The sequence below is a fragment of the Euprymna scolopes genome, chromosome 14 (genome assembly GCF_053919585.1).
Source record: "Euprymna scolopes isolate OS-2025 chromosome 14, ASM5391958v1, whole genome shotgun sequence".
Lineage (NCBI taxonomy): Eukaryota > Metazoa > Mollusca > Cephalopoda > Sepiida > Sepiolidae > Euprymna > Euprymna scolopes.
Genome location: NC_136495.1, coordinates 147,686,475 through 147,713,810, shown reverse-complemented (window position 1 = coordinate 147,713,810; position 27,336 = coordinate 147,686,475). Strand labels below are relative to the sequence as shown.

The window sequence follows — 27,336 nt, the reverse complement described above, 5'->3', positions numbered from 1 at the left end:
ACGCTCGATTTTTCTATATTTTTAGAATCGCTTCTCACGCTTATACTCCTTTGGCAATCCCCCGCAGGTTTCTGTAGATTGAGATTTGGGTTCTTTCGAGTTTGGATAAAACTCTCCGTTTAATCTCAGTATTTTTGACCAATGATGAGATGTTAAAAATAATCTGCCAGTAATTGTGCTACACTAAAGTCATTACAGTGCTTGTTTAAATAATCTTTGTCGTTCCCCATAATCAAGTTAAAGCATCGGCATCTTTTATGAAGCAGAGATGTATTGGGACAGAACAGTTCTAATAGTAATTTAACGGTTTCCGCGAATTCTAGGTTTGTAGTTTTTAGGAAGAATGTAGTATACCGACCTACTATTTTCAGCAGTTCCTAGCGTACGTAAAAGGAGACGTAAGTTTTTCGCATCAAGCCAATGTTGCAATCGACGTGGAAAAGGCCTTCATATCCCCTAAAGAATGCATCTAACGTTTAGTCATGATCAAAAATGTAGGCAAACGTCTCTATGGTGTTCCATATCGTGTTTTACGAAAACGCTGTTGTTACTGTCCGTGTTAGGTTTATTGGTTAAACTTTTGTGAATTCTTTTGTAGACGTTCTTCTATTGTTCTTGTTGAAACAATTTTTTCAGTATCTGTTGCCTTTCTTCAATTCCTGTTGCCTTTCTTCAATTCCTGTTGCCTTTCTTCAGCATTTTGCTGTTGAAGTATCTGCTACTTTTATAATTCCTGTTGCCTTTCTTTGTTTTTTTGCTGTTGAAGCATATTTTACTTTTGTAATTCCTGTTGTCTTTATTCAGATTTCTGCCGTTGAATTATCTGTTGTTTTACTTCTTGTCGTACCATCTGTTGTTTCTGAAGATTCTGTTGTAACATCTTTAGAATAAGAAAGTAGATTATGATTTTAATTGTTCTCTTTTTTTCTCACACGTCAGTTATTATTATAACCGTTTCTCTAAGTGTAAACTATTGCTTATCACTTAGAAAATGGTTGGACTATTGTATTATTCTAGAAAGTACCAAACCTTATGTGGCTTTTGTATGTATAAAGATTCTAGAGTGCGACAAGCTACATCGTGAGAAGGTCGGGTGTTGCATCGGCCAAAACGCTGTTTAAATAACACTCAAGATGAGAACAATAGTCCGAATAATTCAAATAATTATCAATCATCATCTAAAATATTGTTATTATTCGTTATTATCGCCTGCAGTAAGTATTGAACCATCAACAATCAGAAGACTGTCACATAGAACTGATTAACAACGAACGCTGCTATCTGTTACGTGAATGGATTAAATAAAGAGGTCTGTTCAAAATTTCGTATAGTTTCTCGAGTTGAATATAAAGATTACAAAGTAAAAAAAGGGCATATGAAAAATATCGGAGGTTACATCGGTCAAAACGTTGAGAAAGTAACAATCAAACTGAAAATAGTAGTCTGAACAATTAAAAAAATGCAAGTCTTTTGTTTTCAGGTTATTCGTTTTGTGCTCAAAATTTTTCCTTGTGGAAGAAACAGCTTTTGAAATAAACACGTAACGCAGAGTAAAAAAAAAACGCCTCTCTTACTGTTATTATCATTCTTTTGTAATGGAAACATCTTGTAAGATGATTGAACAATAGATCAACAAACGTGTTTGCCTATCCTCGGGTCAAACGTGACAAAAGACATGCGAAAAGGCTTTCCTTCATTCGTCGGGATGTGACTGTCACAAACGAATCCAAAACCAACAGACAATGATCACTGGATGGATATTAAAGATTGTGTACCAAAGAGGTAAATTTTTATTTTTCCAAACAACCTAACTTATACAACAATGGAATTATATATATATATATATATATATATATATATATATATATATATATATATATATATATATATATAACGCTATGAAAAAGTAATTAAATACTTTACCAATATAACGTAGGATTTATCCTAATCTTTTTCTCCGTATTTCCCGCCAAAAAAAAAATAAAACAATTAAGAAAAAGAAGAGACTCCATGCATTCACATTTGAAACCAGTTCAGACGAATGGGCTAATGACGTTGAAGTTCGACAGAAATCACACTTGAGACATGTATGCACATATGTAGCACATAATCTTCGTAAAAATAAAGAAAAGTATATGTGTTTATACGTATTTGGTCGCAGGTTGAACATATTTGCTTAACTGTTTACGATATAAAACGTAAAAATTACGGGTTCTTATGGTTGATTGTGAACTTAAAAATTGCGACAGTCTTGTATATATTTTTTTCATCTGTGTCTGTCTATTTTTTATTTTTAATTCTCTAATGTCAATCCGAAACAACATGCTACTATTCTTTATAGTTTGATACCAATTAAAACTGCAAATTAAAATATACAATTAAATTTCTTATTCGACTCCAAAAACAATTTTCAAAAATTCCGCGGTTTTATTCTTCTCATCAGAGGAAAGAAAGAAATTAGCAAATTATTATTATAGCAGAGTTAAAATGTACTGGTTATGGCATTGAATAATAAAAAATAAAATTGATGGTTAATTATAAATAGCAAAAAAAATGAGTTGATGTCAGTTAAAAACATGTGGAAATATGGAAGAAATGGGGGGGGGGAGAACAAAAGAACAAAAACAAACCGGGTGTAAAAGTTCCGGTGTGCATTAAGACTCACTCGATGGTAAATCCGAAGGTTATTAAAATAACAAACACACAAACAAACAAACAAACAATTAGTTAAAATTTAAAATTTAATGGAACACGCAATTTTGTTGTAGAGTAAAAAAAAAAAAAAATTCAAATGGAGAAGTAATTTCAGAGCGAGACATAATTCGGTTAGAAAATAAGTTCAATGCAGTTTAAATGAATATAAAATGGCTCTGGCAGTTGGTAATAATGTGAAAATTTATTTTCTTCGTGATAAAAGCGTTGCTAACATATATATTCAAAATGTAAGTTTAATAATCTAATTCAACGCAGATTAAAAAAATAGAAAATAAAAAAACAAAAAACCTGCGTTGAATTGGTTTACATTTTGAATTTAATCTATTATTTATTTATTTATTTATTTATTTATTTAATATTAGTTATTTATTTATTTATTCAATAATAATTCAATCGAAATTATATATTATAGGGGTTTCTGAATTTTCATATTAAACACGTAATAATGCGTATGTGACCAATATAATAAAGCAATATATGTTAACACGGCGACCTCTATATATATAAAAAAAAAAAAATGGTGTCCATGTTTTGCTCATAGTCGAAGTTCATAACTGGCGACCAAAGGGCATTCCTAAGACCCTTTGTAATTTGTGAGAAATGAGCTCACAGCAAGGGCGTATTGATCCGCAAAAAGAAGCTAATAATAGTTGCACTATCCTATGCATCCTATATTTTAGACCCTAACGGTTGCGTTATCTAATCGCCATCAGACACAGTCCACCCCCGAAATATCAACCAGACTGTTCGGGTGTGGTCTGTCTTTTCTGACGAGGAACAGTCACGTTAAACAAAGATGGCAGGCGTTTACTTCCCTACTCGTTTGTGAAGCCATTTTCTTTGCATTGAGTTCCTTCATATGACTGTCTGATGATTGGCGGATGATAGGAGAAGGCGGAAAGATGGAATTGCAATAGCTTTCACGAGCAACGCCATTTCTTATTAGTTCTTTGACATGCATCTTCCTTTGTACCCATCCTCCAATTTATTTCCGTTATTCTAATTTTAGTAAAGAGATAAAATAGCATGCGAGATATTAGACAGACCAGGTTTTCTAAAATTCAGCATTTTCTGTATGCGTGTGTGTATGCGTGTGTGTAGCTGAGTTTGTGAGAGTTATTATTCGTACTCACGCGCCATCTCTGGAATCTGAGTGCAAACAAGTTTCCCCAGGTTTCCGGTACTCTCCATCTCTTTCGATAACACTTGCAAATAAATTTGCATTATCGCAACAGCAGCTTGCAATTGATTTCTTACCATTGGTTTTTGTTTTCATTTGGGTGGCAACAAACCTCTCCACACTTATCCAGTGAAGGTCTGGTTAGTACTTTCTCTCCTCCATCTTTACATCGCTCATGCTTATTTGACGTGACGCCAACAGATACCGACACTACATTTTTGGAGAAAGGGGAGGCGTAGTAAAGTTTTGCGGTTTCAGTTTTCTCAATTCCATTTAAGGTTCTAGTATCTTTCTGTTTTACTTCTGTTGTAGTTTCCATGTTGCCGGTTAGTGTTTGTGGCTCGTGGGTTAGTTTCCACATTCAAGGATTTTCCTTAAGATTTCAACTGTTTTCAGCGTTATTGTCAGTCTTTCCCTTGATTCCGATTTCTCATAGTTTTTTTTTTAGCCATCTTCTTTGGTACTGCTCCTAGTGCCCCTACAATTATTCGTATTATATTGATTTTCTCCATGCTCCATATTTTTTCAGTTTTTTGGCAAGTTTCGCGTATTTGTTTCACGTTTCTGTCTTTTTATCATAATATGTAGTCTGCTGGGACGGCAAAGTCTACAATTTCAGTTTTTTTTTCCTTTTTGGAAATTATGATGTCTGGCCTCCTTGCTTGGATGAGTTTATCGGTATTTACTTCCATGTCCTAAACGATTATTATTATTATTATTATTATTATTATTATTATTATTATTATTATTATTATTATCTTACTCACTAGTAGTTTTCACATACGTCATCATCTGCAATTGTTCACTCATAATAACCGGCGGCGTTCCATAGAGTCTGTGTAACAATGAGTCTCTCCAGATTTCCAGTATTTTGTCCTTCTTTCGATAACTCTTACAAATAAATTTGCGTTATCGCAACATCCGTTTACCATTGGTTTCTTGTTAGCAATGGCCACTGGTTTTCACTAGAATTTAGGTGGCAATAAGCCTTCCCTAGGTCCCAGTCCTCTTTGTATCCATGCAGTGGAGGTCTGGTTAGTGCTTACTCTCTTCGGTCTTTTTATCCCTAATTGACCATTCTCGACGATTATTAGTTTTCACACGAGGAGTTATCCTGGATTTTTTCCTGGCGTTTAAGTAAGAGCAAGTTTCTCCAGACATCACAGCATTCTCCGCGTCTTCGATTAGCGCTGAAAAACATTTTGCTCAGCCGCAACAGCCATTTCCCATTAATTTATGGCTGCTAACTACTGTTGGTTTTCTTTCTAATCTTAGTGGCAATAAACCTCTTAAGATTCACGTACGTCATTACAAGTGGATTTCTGTATAGTACTCTCCATCTTTAGTTATTCCATTCTCCGTAACCATTCATGACCATTTTATGTAGTAGCAAGCGAAGGGACAACTTATGTCAATTCGGGTCGTTTTAGTTCCATTGGATTTGTTTATTGTTCTTTCGATTTTTTTCTATTTTAACTTTCATCCAGTTCATCGGCATTGCATGTAGATTGATCACCACACTCAAGGATTTTCTCTTAATATCTAAGCTGTTTTCATGGTTTTAAAACTCTTTTAAATTACAATTTCTTATATACATTTTTCAACTGTTTCGGTGCTCATACTATTATTGTTGTTGTTGTTGTTCTTAATCTTGATGTTATTATTATTATTATTATTATTATTATTATTGTTATTATTATTGTTATTATTGTTATTATTATTATTATTGTTATTATTATTATTATTATTATTGTTATTATTGTTATTATAATTATTCTTCTTCTTATTATTATTGTTATTATTATTATTGTTATTATTGTTATTATTATTGTTATTATTATTATTATTGTTATTATAATTATTATTATTACTATTGTTATTATTGTTATTATAATAATTATTATTATTATTATTATTGTTATTATTATTATTGTTATTATTATTGTTATTATTATTATTGTTATTATTATTATTGTTATTATTATTGTTATTATTATTATTGTTATTGTTATTATTGTTATTATAATTATAATTATTGTTATTGTTATTATTGTTAATATTATTATTGTTATTATTATTATTGTTATTATTATTGTCATTATTATTATTATTGTTATAATAATAATTATTATTATTGTTATTATTATTATTGTTATTATAATTATTATTGTTATTATAATTATTATTGTTATTATAATTATTATTGTTATAATAATAAAATTAATAATAATAATAATTATTATTATTATTATTGTTATTATTGTTATTATAATTATTATTATTATTATTATTGTTATTATTATTATTATTATTGTAATTATTATTGTTATTATTATTATTGTTATTATTATTGTTATTATTATTGTTATTGTTATTATTGTTATTATAATTATAATTATTATTATTGTTATTATTATTATTGTTATTATTATTATTGTTATTATTATTGTTATTATTATTATTGTTATTATAATTATTATTATTATTGTTATTATTATTTTTATTGTTATTATTATTATTGTTATTATTATTGTTATTATTACTATTATTGTTATTATTATTATTGTTATTATTATTGTTATTGTTATTATTGTTATTATTATTATTATCGTTGTTGTTGTTGTTGTTATTATTATTATTATTATTATTATTGTTATTATTATTATTGTTATTATTTTTATTATTATTATTGTTATTATAATTATTGTTATTGTTATTATCATGGTTATTATTATTGTTATTATTATTATCGTTATTATTATTCTTATTATTATTGTTATTATTATTATTATCGTATTTGTTGTTGTTGTTATTATTATTATTGTTATTATTATTATTGTTATAATTATTATTATTATTATAATCGTTATTATTGTTATTGTTATTATTATTGTTATTATTATTATTGTTATTATTATCGTTATTATTATTATTATTATTATTATTATTGTTATTATTATCGTTTTTTGTTGTTGTTATTGTTGTTATTATTATTATTATTGTTATTATTATTATTATTATTATTATTGTTATTATTATTGTTATTATTGTTATTGTTATTATTATTGTTATTATTATTATTATTATTATTATTATTATTATTATTATTATTGTTTTAATTTCAGTAAATACTGTCCATCAGCTGCCAGTTAAAGTTCTCACTGCATGTTCAATGAAATTAATAATGATGCCTGATATTTTATACACCAGCAGGCATTCTATTATTCATGTCTTAGGGATTCTGTTATACGCTCTCCTGTAGTTTTAGAGTCTTTCTGTCTGTTTATTTTAATCGTAGTAGCAATAATAGTATTGGGGATGATTCATGCCAAATTTGTTGCAATTGTGTCGAATAGTTTTGTAACCTAAATGTGGTCAACAAAAAAAAGCAAAACATTTTCAATTCGGATTTCGCAAGATGTATCCAAATGTTTATTACTTATATAAATTTCTGTGGATGTACACTTGATTGGGCATTTCTTTCTTTTTGAAAAATTCGTAAATTTAAAAGTGCAGAATTCGGGCCAGACAATAACACAACGTCCACATTGCCTTCGTTACGAATAAGATTCATGTCAAGTCATCATGATGCTGCGCAGACTGCGATACATTGTGAAAGGAAAACAGAGTTAAATAACAACGCGAGGCTTTCTTGTGTTTTTCATGAATAAATATGTCAAAGTTTGGAAAAGAAACAGAACTTTTTCTCTTTCATTCGGTTTATAAGAAAAAACGCGAGAGAGTATGAATAAGCGATTTAAACACATGTTTTTAATCACCCGTATATAATCCTGGTGGATACGCACATGCAGACACAGACACGCACACACATGTAATTAAAAAAAGCAAATTTTTTTATTATATTTTCAGTCCAAACAAGGCACATTGCCACTTTCATGTAGGGGGCTACTATCAGGGGCATAAGCTACAGGGGTACTATGTAAGGAGTTGGGCAGCAAGATGTCGGTTAAAGTTACACTTAATCTTCTGCATGTCAGTGCAATTGAGGAAGCAGGGACCATGGAGGGAATTCCAAAGTCTAGCGGTGCTGGGGAAGAAACTACTGGAGTAGAAGGCTCTCTTACATCTAGGAATCTCTACCGTGAAGGGGTGGGATTTAGCTGCTTGTCGGGTTTGTCGGGGGTATTTACATCGAGGGTGTACAAGTGCCTGCAGTTCGTCAGTGCATTCACCATTAAATACATACATAATACATGCATATATATACATACATACATACATACATACATATATATATATACATACATACATACATATATACATAATACATACATATATATACATACATACATATATACATAATACATATATACATAATACATACATAATACATACATATATACATACATAATACATACATACATAATACATACATAATATATACATACATAATACATATATACATACATACATAATACATACATAATACATACATAATGCATAATACATACATACATACATACATAATACATACATATATACATACATAATACATACATATATACATACATAATACATACACCCATACATAATACATACATACATACATAAATACATACATACATGTGTGTGTGTATATCAGGTCGGTGCAAAAGTTTTTGTCCGCATTTTAAACCATTGTAATTTTTCTGATGCGTAAACATTACTATGATTTATTACTAGGGCTATGACAACAGTATATTCTTTTCATTGTTTTGACTCTCGAGTATATATCTGACACAATTAGACGCAATTAATCAACCGAGAACCGCATCACTCTATATACAAATATATAAGATATCAATGGATATATACCTGAGAATCAAAATAAGGAAAAGAATATGCTGTTGTCCTAGCCCAATTTATAACATCGTTTTCAGATTCTTTGTACATCATTCATATTTTCTGTAATATCTTTACCCACATGGATCCGAAACTGACAATTAATAAACAGAAAGCCATCTTCCATCATGATAATGCTCGTATTCACACAGTGCTGCTGACCAAAGCTCTTCTAGAATAAACACCTTAGGAGAATCTGACTGGGGAATCTTGCCCTATTCTGCATATTCTTCTGCCTTAGCCCTTTTGAATTATCACTTATTTCAAGTATTACAAAACAATTTAGATGGCCTTAGATTAACAGCACGAAATGTGCTCGTCTGAGCTTCAATCTCTGGTCCCCCCCTCGCCAATCTTTTCTGTCTAGCTGAAACCACTGTCAATAATTTTCCCCATTCTTTATCTGTGCCTGAATCAAAACGTACATTCCATGAACAAAGCTTCTTTCTTAGAAGTGCCCGCCTGTGGAACTCTCTTCCGTTTGCCTGCTTTCCACCTGACTACAACTTGGACGTGTTCAAGTCCAACATAAACAAATTCCTGATAAACCACCTCTTTAAGTAAGACACTTAATTAAATCTCCATTACTAACGATTACTACGATACTATCCCATTGATTACTGCAAACGCAATAACCCTTATCCCCGAGTGGCTTCCGGGCCTTGATAAGTGGTCACTACCAGGTAAAGAAAAATGGAACTGAATCTGTGTTAGACTAATCTTTAACATCAAAATCTAAAGAATTTTAAAAGCTCATTGGCAAATTGAATTAAGTTATAGAGAACAAAGACCATTTTTTTTATGAATAAAGATTTTTAAAGCACAATTTTTTTTTATTTTAAAGATAAAATCCCATATTGGCAAAAACATTTCCATCGATCTGACTTAATAAAGTGGTTAAGAAGAGTAATTGTTCCCTCCCCAATTGATCAGTAAACTCTGTTATAGTATATATTTATTGTGGTTTCGTGGTTTTACCGGATTTATCTAGTCAGGCTTCTACCTGAAGTGTTATCACTGGAAAAGGCTGCACTATTCTTTGAATGAGTCAGTCTATACTTGCTTCGAGGGCATTTTATTTACACTTCAAATACTATTTTATTTTGAACATTTAGCTAGGGTTTACTTGTAAAGCGAATTATCTTCATGTCAGATTTTTAGGGACCGAAGACATTCGTGGATGATGTGTTCTTTGTAATTCAAAGTCTTATCCTCTCTATCCGCCCCTCTCTCTCTCTCACACTCTCTCTCTGTCTTTCTCTATATAATATATATATATATGTATATATAGAGAGTAAGAGAGAGAAAGAGAGAAAGAAAGAGAGGGAATTATAGAGAGAGAGAGAGAGAGAAAGAGAGAGAGAGGCCCTAAAGGATAATGGTTCTTATACGTATATATATATATATATATATATATATATATATATATATTTATATATATTAGCCTAGTACAAAAATAAGTATTTTGACGCTCAACTATATATATATATATATATATATATATATATATATATATATATATATATATAAAACGACATTATTTTCGCACCAACCTAATATATGTAATATGTATATATATATGTGTGTCCATTATAACTCTCCAGTAGGTGATTCAGGTTCACAGGTAATTCTAACTCTCTCCATCTCTCCTTTTCTCTTTCTCTCTCTCTCTCTCTTTATATATATATATATATATAGAGAGAGAGAGAGAGAGATAGAGAGAGAGAGAGAGAAAGAGAGAGATACATATACATGTGCGTGTATATATTTTTTCTGTGTGTGTCAGTGAACATAGGAAGTAAACATTTATGTAAGTTAAGTAAAAAAAAAAACCCCAAAAAACCCCCAGATAATCAAAGATTAACAACAGCAAAAAAAGATAATCAAAGATTTATGTAAGTTTAGTAAAAAAATAATCTTCTTCAATGTCGGTATGTGAATATTAATCCTCCTCTCCATTCTCTGGAAAGTGTTACTCGCCGGAAGCATACGTCAACTGACAAGTCAACTCCAAGCCACCCACTTATCTGTCTTTCAACACACACCGGTCCGGCGCTTTTTCTTCTCGACACTGCAAGGAAGCTCTTTCACCGCCACACACGGATAAAACGCCCTCGCACTTCACCGTAGGTGGTCTACTGACAAGTATCGTTTCTCAGCTAGGCTATCCAGCAAATAATAATAATAATAATAATAATAATATATAGTAGAACGATAAAATTGACGCTCTAGAAAAGATGAAATGATTCCATTTCCGTTTGATTAAAACCGTTTTACTTTTTTCTTTTTGTTGCAGACCATCTGTTAGTTGGCCAGTTGTGTACAGATCTCAATAGCTCTAGGAGTCTTCTCTCATGTCTGAAAAGTGCAATCAGGTGGCCGCTGGCAGAACCTGGGTGTGGCAGCAGGACTCTGCGCCAGCCCACAAGTCCAAAGAGCCCCAGGCTTGGCTTCAGAAGGAGTGATACGATTTTTTACCCTTCTCTCTAGTGCCCTCTTCATTCCCCGACCTGAACCCGCTGGAGTATTTCGTTTGTTCATACGTCGAGAACATGACCTTCCACAACACCAAAAACAACATGATTCCCACCATCCGCCGAATATTCGCTGAGCTCCCGCGGTGCTTATGGAAAAGGCGTGCTACCAGTTCCGGACCCGTATCAAGGCAGTGATTGAATAGGTATTATCTCTACTAAATGATCAAGTTACTCGAATTTCAATAAAAGTTTTAATATTTAGCTGTACTGTTTTTTTTCTTTAGGGAGAAACTTTTATCGTTCCACCCTGTAATAACAATAACTAGCAGGACCTGTGGAAATTCCACAGCGGACTCTTTCATATGTCTACCACCTAAAATTCATTAACCCTTATCCTCGAGTAACCTTTGGGCCTTGATAAGAGGTGACTTTCAAGTAAAATAAACTATTGCCTTAACCTTAATCAGGAAGGTTTTTGTATAAGCTGAAAATAAGAAATTTTGATTAAATAAATATTTATTTAAAATAAATATTGCACGTGTCTGATGTTTTAATCGACATGTTTTGAATTGCGTTTTTACTAAATAGTAGTTCTCTATTAATTTTAAAACATGCGCGCATAATCGAGCGCTACACACGGAAATGGACGAAAGAACCTTTATCTTCGACAACTAGATACTGCACCAAACACCATCATGGCAAATAAAAAAAATGTATTATCTAAACCTCCTTGATGAAGGCTTTTGTATAAGCCGAAAATATAAATAAATATTTATTTAGAAAAAAAATACTGTACGTGTCTGATCTTTTAATCGTCACTTTTTGGATATATATATATATATATATATATATATATATATATATATATATATATATATATATATATATATAGTGCCGGCAAAAAGAAAATACGCACTTGTAATTTTTTCAAAAACTGAAAATTTAAACTAAATTTAATGTAACAGTTTAAAACCTATCCTGCCTTGACAGAGTACGAAATAGACTTCGTAGCCTAGTGGTGGATGCCCTTTTCTCTTCCCTACAACCTCTCTCCCACAGGAGAGACGTTGCGAGCCTATAGTTGTTTTATCGTTATTTCCACGGGAAGTGGTCGTCTGAGCTCCAATCTCTGGTCCCTCCTCGCCAATCTTTCACGATAAACAACTGTTTAGCTGAAACGACTGTCAGTAATTTTCCCCACTCTTTATCTGTGCCTAAATCACAACGTAGATTCCATGGACAAAGCTTCTTTCTTAGAAGTGCACGCCTGTGAAATTCTCTTTCGTTTGCCTATTTCCCACCTGACTACAACTGTGATGTCTTCAAGTCCAACATAAACAAGTTCCTGATCCCCTTTTAGTAAGACACTTTATCAGATCTCCATTACTTACGATTACTAGGATATTATCCCATTGATTACTGTACACGCAATAACCCTTATCCCCGAGTGGTCTCCGGGCCTTGATACGTTGTGACTTCCATGTAAAAAAAGCAAAAAAACAAAAACAAAAAAAACAACCTATACCCCATTTGATTCGCCTTTTATTCCTCTATAATTTTACGTGTTCATATTTGACTTTTAATGCTTACATATGATATGAACTTAAAACGCATATTAAAACTTTAAATTAAAAAAATATTTATTGAATTAAAACATGAATACTTTTTATGTAAACATTATCACCACCCAGAGAGTTCTCTATTTCCTTACTTTTAAAGAGCTTTGAATTGCACTAATAAGAGTTGGCGATGTCACTCTCCACAATGTGAAGAGAAGGATCTTACACACACGTTTGTATGTTTGCATGGCAATTATTAATAATCAATTAGATAACGTCGTTACTACAGTTTCATGACATTACCGATCCTCGGGTGATGCGTGGGACGATGACGTCCTGGAAAGAAGTTTATATAAAATAATTTTATGAAATAAACAGTAGGTTATCTAGAGTGCAATAGAGAATGACATATTTTGGTCCAAGTGGCTGCATGGAGGCATGCGATACTTCTTCCCGCGCGATTTCACGGATTCGATGACAATAAAAATACAAGAGTGTGAAATATTTGTTGATAATCAGTCAATCCTGGCCAACGTCGGGTCTCCCTGCTAATATATATATATATATATATATATATATATATATATATATATATATATATATGTGTGTGTGTGTGTGTGTGTGTGTGTGTGTAAGTGTATTCTACATTTATAAGACTATAAAGTTGTATCACACTTCTGCAATGTGGCTTAAAAACAAGTAATTAAGGTGGGATTGAAATCTGATTGATGTAGCAATCAACGAACACTTGAGCCGTTAGGCTATCAGCATAGGCTTATTACAGTAAGTGTAATCAAGCCGCATATATTAAGCATGTTAACAGCAGGGAATGCTCTATTCTTTTCCCGAAAAGCTATGCATTATTTAAATAAATCCAATGGCTAACACTTACCAGAATTCTCAACCTCCCAACGGCGAGATCGCATGTAGTTATCGCGACTATAAGAATATACTACAGCTTTTCGGTCTCGATAGTCAAGCATTACTTCAACTTGGAATCGAATTCTGGCTGTTTTGACAATTGTTCGACGCCTTACGTAATCTATAATTTATACATTTAATAATATTTACATTTATTAATATTTGCATTTAATAATATATACATTTAATAATATATACATTTAATAATATTTACATTCAATAATATATACATTTAATGATATATACATTTAATAATATATACATTTAATAATATATACATTTAATAATATTTACATTCAATAATATATACATTTAATGATATATACATTTAATAATATATACATTTAATAATATATACATTTAATAATATATACATTTTATAATATATACACTTAATAATATTTACATTCAATAATATATACATTTAATGATATATACATTTAATAATATATACATTTAATAATATTTACATTTAATAATATTTACATTTAATAATATATACATTTAATAATATATACATTTAATATTATATACGTTTAATAATATATACATTTAATAATATATACATTTAATATTATATACGTTTAATAATATATACATTTAATAATATATACATTTAATAATATTTACATTTAATAATATTTACATTTAATAATATTTACATTTAATAATATATACATTTAATAATATTTACATTTAATAATATTTACATTTAATAATATTTATATTTAAGAATATATATATTAAATAATATATACATTTAATAATGTATACATTTAAATATATATACATTCAATAATATATATATATATATTTAATAATATATACATTTAATAATATTTACATTTAATAATATATACATTTAATACTATATACATTTAATAATATATACATTTAATAATATATACATTTAATAATATTTTGATTTAATAATATATATATTTAATAATATTTACATTCAATAATATTTACATTTATCAATATATACAGTTAATATATACATTTAATAATATATACATTTAATAATATATACTTTTGATAATATATACATTTAATAATATATACATTTAATAATATATACATTTAATATTATATACGTTTAATAATATATACATTTAATAATATATACATTTAATATTATATACGTTTAATAATATATACATTTAATAATATATACATTCAATAATATTTACATTTTATAATATATACATTTAATAATGTATACATGTAATAATATATACATTCAATAATATATATATATTTAATAATATATACATTTAATAATATTTACATTTAATAATATATACATTTAATAATATATACATTTAATAATATATATATTTAATAATATTTACATTTAAAAATGTATACATTTAATATTTACATTTAATAATATATACATTTAATAATATATACATTTAATAATATATACATTCAATAATACATACATTTAATAATATATATATTTAATAATATTTACATTCAATAATATTTACATTTATCACTATATACAGTTAATATATACATTTAATAATATATACATTTAATAATATATACTTTTGATAATATATACATTTAATAATATATACATTTAATAATATATACATTTAATAATATATAAACTTTATAATATATACATTTAATAATATATACATTTAATAATATATATATATAATTATATATACATTTAATAATATATACATTTTATAATATATGCATTTTATAATATATACATTTAATAATATACGTATGTATGGAAACATTTTATAAGTGCTTTGGGGCTGTTAACGAATTAATCTGGTCTTGTTAAGTAAACTAAATTTTTACGTGAGATAATCAAAATGTAAGAGATGTATGAGCAGGAATATATTAAACTAAAAAAAATAATCTTTTTTGTTTGTGGGATAAGTGGTTGAAAGTAGGGAGTAATTTTGGTAGCTGGAAGCGAGCAAGACAGTAATTATTTTCATCGGATTTTTATTAGTTTTCATAAGCAGATTTTCAGAATAAATCAACAGCTTAAAGAAATCATTGTACGCAATTTTGAAAAATTAAAAAAAAAGTTGTTGTTTTGTCGCAGAGAAAGTAATGGAATTTGCTGCCGGCACATTTTTAATGCACGCGTACGTGTGTGTGTGGCTAATCTTTGGTCGTCTGGCATTGTTCTAGTATTTTTGCTTCAAATAATCAATATCATAAAAAAGTTTCTGCATTAAGAATTTCAAGTAGAGACATCTGTCGTAGCCCGATGCAGCTCGGTCGTAAAATACGCTTAAATATGATATTTTTATTCATGCAGATATTATATATATTATTATAGAGTCAAATTTCTATTGATTCTTATATATTATAAAATTTTGATTTCAAAAATAAAAAAAATATATCCATATGACTTGAGTGTTTCACCTTGAATCGAAACCGAAACCAAAACTTACGAAGAATATATATATATATATATATATATATATAAGTAAATTTGTGTCTGTGTGTGTCTGTGTGTGTACATTTCCTTACCAAATTACTCTGTCAATTTTCAGTCTACTGACTATAGATTTTACATAGGGAGTGTTTAGCTTTGGGAAAATCTTTTTAATTGGGTTTCGCCCAGGCATTCAGCTCTCAAGGAGTCAAGGTTCAACGATTTGACCTTTGTAAACTCTACCACACTCCTCCGACAAATTGCTGGGTCGAAACACTTGAAATTTTAAATGTTGGTTACTTGGACATAGATTAAACCTTTTCATTTGATTTTAGCCCAAATCAATAAATGTTAAGGGTCTAAATTGTGATCAAAGTTTTAAAAAGTTTTACATAAAGGGATTTCAGCGATAGGGCATGCTTTTTAATAGGTTTGGATCGAAAATTTGAGCTACCAAGGGGTCAAAGTGCAAAAGATTTTACCTTTGCGGTCTCAAGCAAACCACTCAGCCAATTTTTGGTCTAAAAATTTGAAATTTTATGTAAAGGTATTCAGACATGCGGCAAGCGTTTTAATCAGTTTTAGAGTGAAAATTTCGCTGCCAAGATGTCAAAGTTGAAAGAGTTGAAGACTCTACTAAACTAAAGACTTGAAATTTTAGATGTATGTAACTTGGATATGAATCACACCTTTTATTTTGATTTGCGACTAAAAACAATATATGTTAAGGGTTCAAAATTGGGGTCAAATTTTGAAAAATTACCTGTACGTGCTCTACCAATTTTTTGTCTAAACATTTAAAATTTTACATAAAATGTATTCACACATAGAGTAAGTTATAAAAAGTACATAGGGCCTGAGCAAAGCCAGGCTGCACTGCTAGTGTATAATACATTACATAAGTTGAATAAAGTCGTATAGGTTTATTTACATGTTCTAAGAACATTTTTGCCTTGATTTCTAAGAATATAAATATGTAAATGAACCTATATCTCTCTCTATATAAAATGAACTCATTTTTCCCCTATGATTTTGACCTTAATAGGATTAAAAATCAAGACATTTCATGCAAATGTAAAATGCACAAACTGCAGCACAATATCTGAGGCGTGTTATAGGCATATTACTTCTCCACTTCCTCGATAATCGTAGATTCCAAATATTTTTCTGCTGTGAGTTCATTGCTACAATCGGTTAAAATCAATGGCAATAGTAAATCTTTTCTCTCTAATTAATTCCTCCTTCCACCGCCACCACTTACACCGTTTCGGGGATCGTTCTCAAGGGACAGTTACGAAGGAACGCCGGTTTGGGTTTTCTTTACTTCGTAGTTGCTTAAAAAACTGGAATGGAATTTTACCGTGCCTTTTCATTCTATGCTTCCTATTGGGTGAAACGCATCACGGAATTAATCGATACCGACATTCCCACAAACATCAATTCTTATCCAACGCTTACTTTTACGTTGCTTGATTACCGTTTATATTACTTCAACAAATTGCATAGCATACTATTCAAACACTCTCTTACAGAAATTCGTGTTCTGCAATACGACTTCAGTTTACACATAGAAAATTGCATTTAGTAAAAAAAAAAAAAAACCCGAAACGAACTAACTTTGGATTCCATGTTTTATACAAACTCAATTGCTTTCTAACTCTTACTTACGTATCCAACTTTAATTATGACACATTTGTTTCTCTTTCGAATTTAGCAGCCGATATTCAAGTAAATGGACTTTTATATCACATTACATTATACAACCGTTTACTTCTTCCATGTAATTTTATCCGGATTTCAATAATTTTCTACCTTCATGATATATACTAATAATTATTTCCGTTTTTTTAAAATATAAAATATCATTTCCGTTTTATTTCGTTTTGTGGTTGCTTAAAAATAGTGGAATGAAATTTTAACCTTCCTTTTCGTTCTATGTTTTCTACTGGGTGAGACGTACCGTGTACTTAACCAAATCGAACTAACCTCTGATTCCATGTTTCACTACAAACTCAATTGGTCTCCAAGTCTTACTTATAGCACGTTTGTTTTTCTTTTAGCATACCCTCATCGAATAACACTAAGCAGCCGATATTCAGGTAAATGCACTTTCATATCACATTGCATTATACAACCGTTCACTTCTTTTATGTTAAGTTACTTGAAATCATCAAACTCATTTACAGTGCTCCGTGACGTAGTGGATAGCGTGCCGGATACTTCACATTATACTTTCACGTTCGCTCACATTATATTTTCACGTTCGCGCCTACCTACCGTAGTCGTTTGTTTTCTTTTTTTTTGCCTAAACACCTAAAATGGAATTTTAAACACCCTTTCATTCATTAAGTTTATGTACGTTTTCCATTTACTAAACTAGATTTCGTTGTATTTCTGTGCCAAGAACACAGTTGCCTACAAAACTGGAATGGAATTTAACACTTCCTTCCTTTTAATTATTTCTCTTAAAAAAATAAAAACATAAATTTAGTTTCATTTCTTCGCCAGCGAGGGAAGAGAATGAAAACATAACTTATAATGTGGCAGTTTTTTCTTTTTTACAGTTTTATCCATACAACTTTCAATTTTTCGCGCGAAAAAACATACAGATAAAATTTAACTTAAAAAAAAATTTGGTTCCTTTTTTTTGCCAGAGGGGGGATAAATAGAGTTTCATTTCTTTGCCAGGAGGGGATTAGTCGAAACAGCAACAATAATGTCACTTTTCCCCAAACATTGGCCACTAAAAGAACTCTGATTCTTTCCATTTTTTTTTCGCACAAAAAAAAAAAAAATAAATAAATAAATAAAAAAGTAAAATAAAAAATCATTTCCGGTTTATATAAAATAATTTTATAAAAGAAACATCACATTCTCTAGATGCTATGTAGATTAGCATATATTTTACTTCATGGAGGTATGTGGAGCTTCCTCTCGGGCGATTTCACGGATTCGTTGATTATCATTCTATCCCGGACAGCGTCGGGTCTCCCTACTAGTTACTTAATAAAATACCATTTACCTCACGTACACGCACCCCATATACATTTTTGCACCAATTAATGTTTTTTTAAATTCTATAAAAATTAGAAAAATACTAAAATGTTTCATGTTTTTAGCGAGATACAAGTTTTTCTAATGTGATGCTACATATGCCTACAGGACCCTTGAGATGAAAATATATATAATCTGTGTTCTAAAGAATATAGTGTCTATTTTGAATTACACTTGATGAGAAAACAAAAATACAAGTAAATGTTTATGGTGAACGTACTCGTGACGGTACGAATATGTCATATTCCAAAAGTCGCGTATAATTAATTTCCTATGAGTTAAAGGCTTCTGTAGTTCACACATACATACATACATACATACATACATACATACATACATACCTATCTACCTACCTACATACATACATACATACACATATATCTATATAATTATAAAACTCCAATGATCTTGTAACGGGTGTTGTAAACCAACATCCGGTTTACGAATTCCAGTTGCGCATGCGTACATAAACAAATAATCGACGCGACAATAAAACGTATGGTTTTACTCTTTAAGTTTTCAGCGTCCCAATTGTTTTTTTTTTCGCGTTTAAATTAAGAGATATATCGAAATTTTAATTTAACTTTAAGTATTATGGTATCTGTTCAGTGCACATTTACTTATAAGTATGGCAGACAACTTATAATTCAACGGCTGTACGTTTTGTTGTCAAAAATAAACAATTATAAACAGAACGACTCAGAAATTTATCTATATTCTTTTTTCATTTTAATATACTTTCATAGAAATGTTTCTGTTATATCACAAAAAAAACTATTTTCTTTACGTCACAAGTGTCACGCTCATACATTAATTCCGTAGTTAATACAACATACTAAGCAACGGGTCACGGGTATATATATATATATATATATATATATATATATATATATAAGGAGATAGGAAGAGAGAGAGAGAGAGAGAGAGAGAGAGAGAGAGAGAGAGAGAGAAAGCGAATGAATAGAGGTACACAAATAAGTTGTGTTACAAAATTATTTATTTAATGACAGTGTTCGTATAATTTGATCAACAATAATCAACTATGATCACTCCAGAGACAACTATAATATAAATATAAATATATATATATATATATATATATATATATATATATAATTATTATTATTATTATAGTAAAAATAATTATATAGATAGAACATTAACTCTATAATAATATATACGAAATCTGCAAGAGTTAAAATATCATATTTAAGCGTACTTTACGATCGGGCTATGCTGGGCGTCCCTAATGACTTAGAATAAGACTTTTGCAGTTTTAACAAAAGAGCTACAATAATATCAGAGCGTCTCTATTTACGCTGAACATCTACAGAATGCCAACATCAATATATTACATATGAATGAATCCCCTGTGGAATTTCCACAGGTACCGCTAGTATGAAATTAAATAGGAAATTAGAAACTAGAAAGACCAAACTAGAAATAGAGTTTCTTTATTTATTTTGGCCACAGGCATTACTAATTCCCCTCGGGCTTTATAAGAATTTCGACAATAATAATTGCAAAATTCTGTTGTGAAGCAAGAAAGATGAAAAATGTATCATTTTCCGTCATTTTATTTTTGTTTTTACGCTTGAAAATTTGCATTTAAACATTAAGCATCTTGCATAAATATTTCAACAAAACACTTTTAATTATTCAGACGCCGATCGCTTTATAACTGTTTTCTATAAATTTTCTTTCTTTGCATGAAAAACAAAAGGATATTTTTAAGAGGAGAAATGGTTATTTAAATTTATTTACAGTAGTGTAGTAACTATTCTGATACTGAAAAGAAATATATATGTATATATATATATATTATATACATACATATATATATACATATATGTTTAGACGTCTATATTCAGCCACTGATGAGTCATAAACGACGAAACACGTGTCAGTGAATAATTATATATATATATATATATATATATATATATATATATATATATATATAATTATTGAGTCATAAATAACGAAACACGTGTCAGTGAATAATTATATATATATATATATATATATATATTCACTGACACGTGCTTCGTAATTATATATATATATATATATATATATATATATATAATTATTCACTGACACGTGTTTCGTCGTTTATGACTCATCAGTGGCTGAATATAGACGACGAAACACGTGTCCGTGGATAATTATATTTTAAAAACAATACATATGCAGCTTCCCTATTTAGGGGTACCAAATTCGTCAAAGGGAAAATTATTCTCAACACACATTTAAGTAAAAATGTACTTTCGTAATAAATAATTGAATTCGTTCAAAAAGTATCGCGAAAAACAAAAACAAATAAATAACACACACACACACACACACACACACACACACACACACACACACACACATGTATATATATATATTTTTCTCTATCTGGTATATTGAGCAATTGTTATTAAGGTGGGATAATACTTATAGAATATTACTGCCAGTAATATTTTGTAAATCTTATAATCACAGGTTTCCATACCAGCTGATTGTTGGATAATTTTATTCTGAAGTATATATATATATATATATATATATATATATATATATATATATAGAGAGAGAGAGAGAGAGAGAGAGAGAGAAAGCGCGAGAGACAGAGGTATATATATATATATAGAGAGAGAGAGACAGACAGACAGACAGAGGGAGAGAGAGAAAGAGAGAGAAGGAGAGAGAGAGAGAGAGAGAAAGCGCGAGAGACAGAGGTATATATATATATATAGAGAGAGAGACAGACAGACAGACAGAGGGAGAGAGAGAAAGAGAGAGAAGGAGAGAGAGAGAGAGAGAGTACTATTATTTCTTATATTCATTAACAATCTCCCTGATAATATTGTCCGAGATGGGTATATTCGCTGTTTATACAATACGCTATAACATTTATGAAGGAAGAGGGGATATACACAAATCCAAGACAATAGCAGAATCGTTAGAAAATGACCTCCCGACCGTTGTGGAATGGGGCCGTAAATGGAAGATAACTACTTCTAGTAAGACTAAACTGCTCTCATTTAACAATCACAAGACGCCTCTCCAACCGCTGATATTCATTACAAATAACATCCTACCTGAGAATTCTTACTTCAAACTCATCGACTTAACATTCATAGGCAATATGAACTGGAACAAATACATTGAAGACATTGCCAAAGCTGCTGCAAGGAAGGTCGGTCCCTTTATCATGCTAAAAGACTACTCACACCTGAGAGTACCTTGCACCTCTACACCTATGCATGAATATTATTGCCACATCTGGGCTGGCGACTCTAGCACTAATCTCCCCCTCTTGGATACGATCCAAAAAAGAGTCTTCAATCTAATAGTTCCCACTCTGCCAACTAAACTTCAACCCCTGTCCCATCGCCACAATGTTGAATCCCTGTGCTTGTTTTACAAGTATTTTAATGGAATGTGCTCCAATGAACTCGTTGAACTTGTACCCCTTGATATGTACATATCTCGTACAAACCCGCTTAGAAAAAAAGGACAAAATATGTAAAGAAAAAAATAGTTCTGTATTTTCAACTTTTAAAAAATAAATTCATGGAAATAATTCGAGAGCGAGTTGATGCAGTGATTGCAGGTGATTAAATGACTTACTGACTAGATGGTTTTCTAACGAATGATAAAAAAATATTTTTTTGTATAGTTTTAAAGGTTAAAAACTTCCAAGACTATATATATATATATATAATTATTCACTGACACGTGTTTCGTCGTTTATGACTCGTGTCCGTGGATAATTATATTTTAAAAACAATACATATGCAGCTTCCCTATTTAGGGGTACCAAATTCGTCAAAGAGAAAATTATCCCCAACACACATTTAAGTAAAAATGTACTTTCGTAATAAATAATTGAATTCGTTCAAAAAGTATCGCGAAAAACAAAAACAAATAAATAACCCCCCCCCATATATATATATATATATATATATATATATATATATATATATATATATATATATATATATATATATATATATTCTCTATCTTGTATATCGAGCAATTCTAATTTAGATGGGATAATACTTATAAAATATTACTGCCAGTAATATTTTGTAAATCTTATAATTACAGGTTTCCATACCAGATGATTTTTGGATAATTTTATTCTGACATATATATATATATATATATATATATATATATATATATATATAGAGAGAGAGAGAGAGAGAGAGAGAGAGAGAGAGAGAAAGCGCGAGAGACAGAGGGATGTATATATATATATATAGAGAGAGAGAGACAGACAGACAGACAGACAGACAGAGGGAGAGAGAGAGAAAGAGAGAGAAGGAGAGAGAGAGAGAGAGAGTACTATTATTTCTTATATTCATTAACAATCTCCCTGATAATATTGTCCGAGATGGGTGTATTCGCTGTTTATACAACACGCTATAACATTTATGAAGGAAGAGGAGATATACACAAATCCAAGACAATAGCAGAATCGTTAGAAAATGACCTCCCGACCGTTGTGGAATGGAGCCGTAAATGGAAGATAACTACTTCTAGTAAGACTAAACTGCTCTCATTTAACAATTACAAGACGCCTCTCCAACCGCTGATATTCATTACAAATAACATCCTACCTGAGAATTCTTACTTCAAACTCATCGACTTAACATTCATAGGCAATATGAACTGGAACAAATACATTGAAGACATTGCCAAAGCTGCTGCAAAGAAGGTCGGTCCCTTTATCATGCTAAAAGACTACTCACACCTGAGAGTACCTTGCACCTCTACAAGACCACCATTCGCCTATGCATTAATATTATTGCCACATCTGGGCTGGCGACTCTAGCACTAATCTCCCCCTCTTGGATACGATCCAAAAAAGAGTCTTCAATCTAATAGGTCCCACTCTGCCAACTAAACTTCAACCCCTGTCCCATCGCCACAATGTTGAATCCCTGTGCTTGTTTTACAAGTATTTTAATGGAATGTGCTCCAATGAACTCGTTGAACTTGTACCCCTTGATATGTACATATCTCGTACAAAGCTGCTTAGAAAAAAAGGACAAAATATGTAAAGAAAAAAATAGTTTTGTATTTTCAACTTTTAAAAAATAAATTCCTGGAAATAAATCTAATATATAAAAGACTATATGTCTGTCTGTCTCCATATTTTCCAACGCTCTTGCAAAACTAAAAGTCGCAGAGATGCGCCAGGTGCCTCACAAGATTGGATTTTTATGGACCGTTTTTTTTTCTGGGTCTTTAGCCAGTTAAAATAGTTTTAAGGGATCAAAAATAAGTCAAAATAGAAAAATTCGTTATACATTTTTGTACATTCATTATAATTTATTTTTAACCAATTCGTATGGGTGTCTCCTTTGTACAGTGATAACGTCATCAGCTTTGTATGCTACCGTTTGCTTTCGGTTTCGATTCTAGCTGATGGCACCCAAATACATGTTTTTAAGTTTTGAAATAATGACTTTATAATCTAATATATGAAAGGCGCTATGTTTGTCTGTCAGGCTTCATATTTTGAAACTCTATCTCTACCGAAACTAAAAATAGCAGAGCGGCGCTAGGGGCTTCAAATGATTGGATTTTTTACGGACCCTTCTTTATGGGTCTTTAGCCGATTTAAACAATCTTTAAAATGGGTCAAAATAGAAAAAAATCATTATACATTTTCTACATTCATCTTTTAATCGGTGCATGTGCGCGTACGTTGCTACGGTAGTAACATCACCCGCTTTGAATTCTACAGTTTGACTTTAGGTTTCGATTACAGCTGATGGTATCCAAATCCCTTTTTTACTTTTGAAATCACGATTCTATCTATACTCCTGTTTTCTATTTATTTAAAAAGAAAATACAACTTTGTTATATATGGGTCATGGGATTGCATTTATCTGCAAAAGATCTTGCTAATTTGAAAATTCTTTAAAACATTCATTTTAATTAATTCCCTTTTAGTTTTTTGCTTTTCTAATAGGATGATCATCTTTAGTGAACTATTTACATGTAATTATATTCATGCAGATATTCTACATGATTTAGACTTGCGTAATATTTAAGTAAAAACGTTATAGTAAGCAAAAACCTCGTTATATATAGTTATATATATATATGTATATATATATGTATATATATATATGTATATGTATATATATATATTTATGTATGTTTGTTTAAAAAATCTTGCTTCTAAACTCCTTTGTCAGTTTTTTGTCTACAGACATGAAACTTGATATATTGGATATTTGAATCCATGTGAAACTTTATATTTGGGTTTTAGCCAGGGATAATCGGTGCAAAAGTTTGAAAATTTGAAACAAGTGGAATTTGTCAGATGAAAATCGAACAACGGTATTACGAGCATGCATGTGTAACGTAATAGATATTGGTTCATGTTTAAACATTTAACCTGTCTTCATAGCGTTTACGTCAAAAGAAAAAGTAAATCATAATCGAAACCTTTTGGTCTCAATTCCCGGTTATGCGCACGAGTCATTTTTTTTAAATTTTTAAATCATTACTATATATTAGGTCCAATATAATATAATAATGAATACGAATTCTGCATTAATCAAAATATCATATTTAAGCATATTGTACGACCGGTTAATGCTGGGCGGCCTACTAGTATAAAAAGTAGATAGGCACTGTCTATCGCCCGGGTTCCATACTCCTTCTTTGCCTATTAGCCAGGCGTAGCGGTCGAAGCACAGGGATTCGACAGAAACACTCAGTGGTCGATCTTGTTTCCTGACTAGGGCAATGAACACGATTTCCCCCTCTGCCAACACATCCTATCCCCCTCTAAACTGGGCTGTTGGGAGTGCTTGAACATCATAATACCAGTACAAGTAGATTGGGTTGACCATCATCTGATGGGTTGAGGGTACCGGATTGACAGTTCCTGGCTGCTGTTCCCGACTCGTAGTACAGGGCCCTAACTCTTTGATAACGCTTGGAGCGATGCTCCATCAAGAGTTGAATAATATCGGGATGTTTGTAGTGCCATGTCGCGCATGGAAAGGGACCCTGCACTCATCCCCGTGGGCTTTCCTGAGGCCACAGTCCTAGTAGATGGAAGGTTAGCTGATGGTCTACTTGTGTTGCATGCCTGGTGTTCTGCATAACCAATTGTTCAGCATCCCTTACCTAACTGACACTTAAAAAAAATGACAGTACAATCTACAAATACGCTTAAACCAGGACAAAACTCAAAGAAAATCAAATTGCCTCCTACCTTGAGGCTTGCATTTACTAACATCCGTGGGCTTAGAACTAATTTAAATGATGTTGAAGCATTTCTCCTAACAAACACCCTGGATATCTTAGCACTAAGTGAGACTAACCTACACTCCTCCATCCCTTCTACCTACTTTAACATGCCCGGATATCTCCCACTTTGCCGTAAGGACTCTGACAGACATATGCACGGGCTTGGAGTATATATTCGAAACACCCTCCCCCTGACTAGAAAAAGAAAACTAGAATCAGACGATCAAGCCTTTATGTGCTTTAGACTTAACATGCAACATAATATTAGTTACTTTTATTTTCTCTACCGCTCTCCCTCGACCCAGGACTGTACCCTAATAAACAAAGTCTCTGACAGCATAGATACAGCACTTTCCCTCGACACTATCTCACAAGTTCATGTATTTGGTGACTTCAATGTCCACCACAGTAACTGGCTTGGATTCTCTAATTACACAGACGCAGCTGGTACCACAACACATAGCCTCTCTATATCTCATTCCCTATCACAGACGGTTACGTTTCCAACCCGTTTCCCTGACCAGCAAGACAACACGCATCACTTTTAGATCTGTTTCTGACCACAGTTCCTGATGATTGTGTTATGAATGCCCACAGCCCACTTGGGAATGCTGATCATGTAGTGATAATAGTTTAAATCACCCTAAACTCTAGAGCCAAAACTGAAGAACTATTGCTCAAAACAACGAGATATTATAAAAAGGCCGACTGGGAAGCCACCAGGGATCTCATTAGAGACGCCCCATGACGAAATATCTTTTCACTTCCTTCTGAACAGTGCGCAAATGAAACCACTGAATGGTTCAAAACAGCAATTGAAGCACATGCCCCCACGCGGAAATTTTATAGCAAGCCCCACTCTCCCCAATGGTTTACTTCCACATGTGCAGCTGCCAT

The 27,336-nt window shown here is 30.9% G+C and overlaps 1 long non-coding RNA gene across 1 annotated transcript; it reads left to right on the top strand.

Annotated features, from left to right (window-relative positions):
- The first annotated feature begins 1,634 nt into the window (after positions 1-1,634).
- Positions 1,635-18,930, top strand: LOC145293377 (uncharacterized). Its single transcript, XR_013869727.1, has 3 exons — positions 1,635-1,782; positions 11,034-11,417; positions 18,174-18,930. It is a non-coding gene; the product is annotated as an uncharacterized LOC145293377 (long non-coding RNA).
- The last annotated feature ends 8,406 nt before the right edge of the window (positions 18,931-27,336 follow it).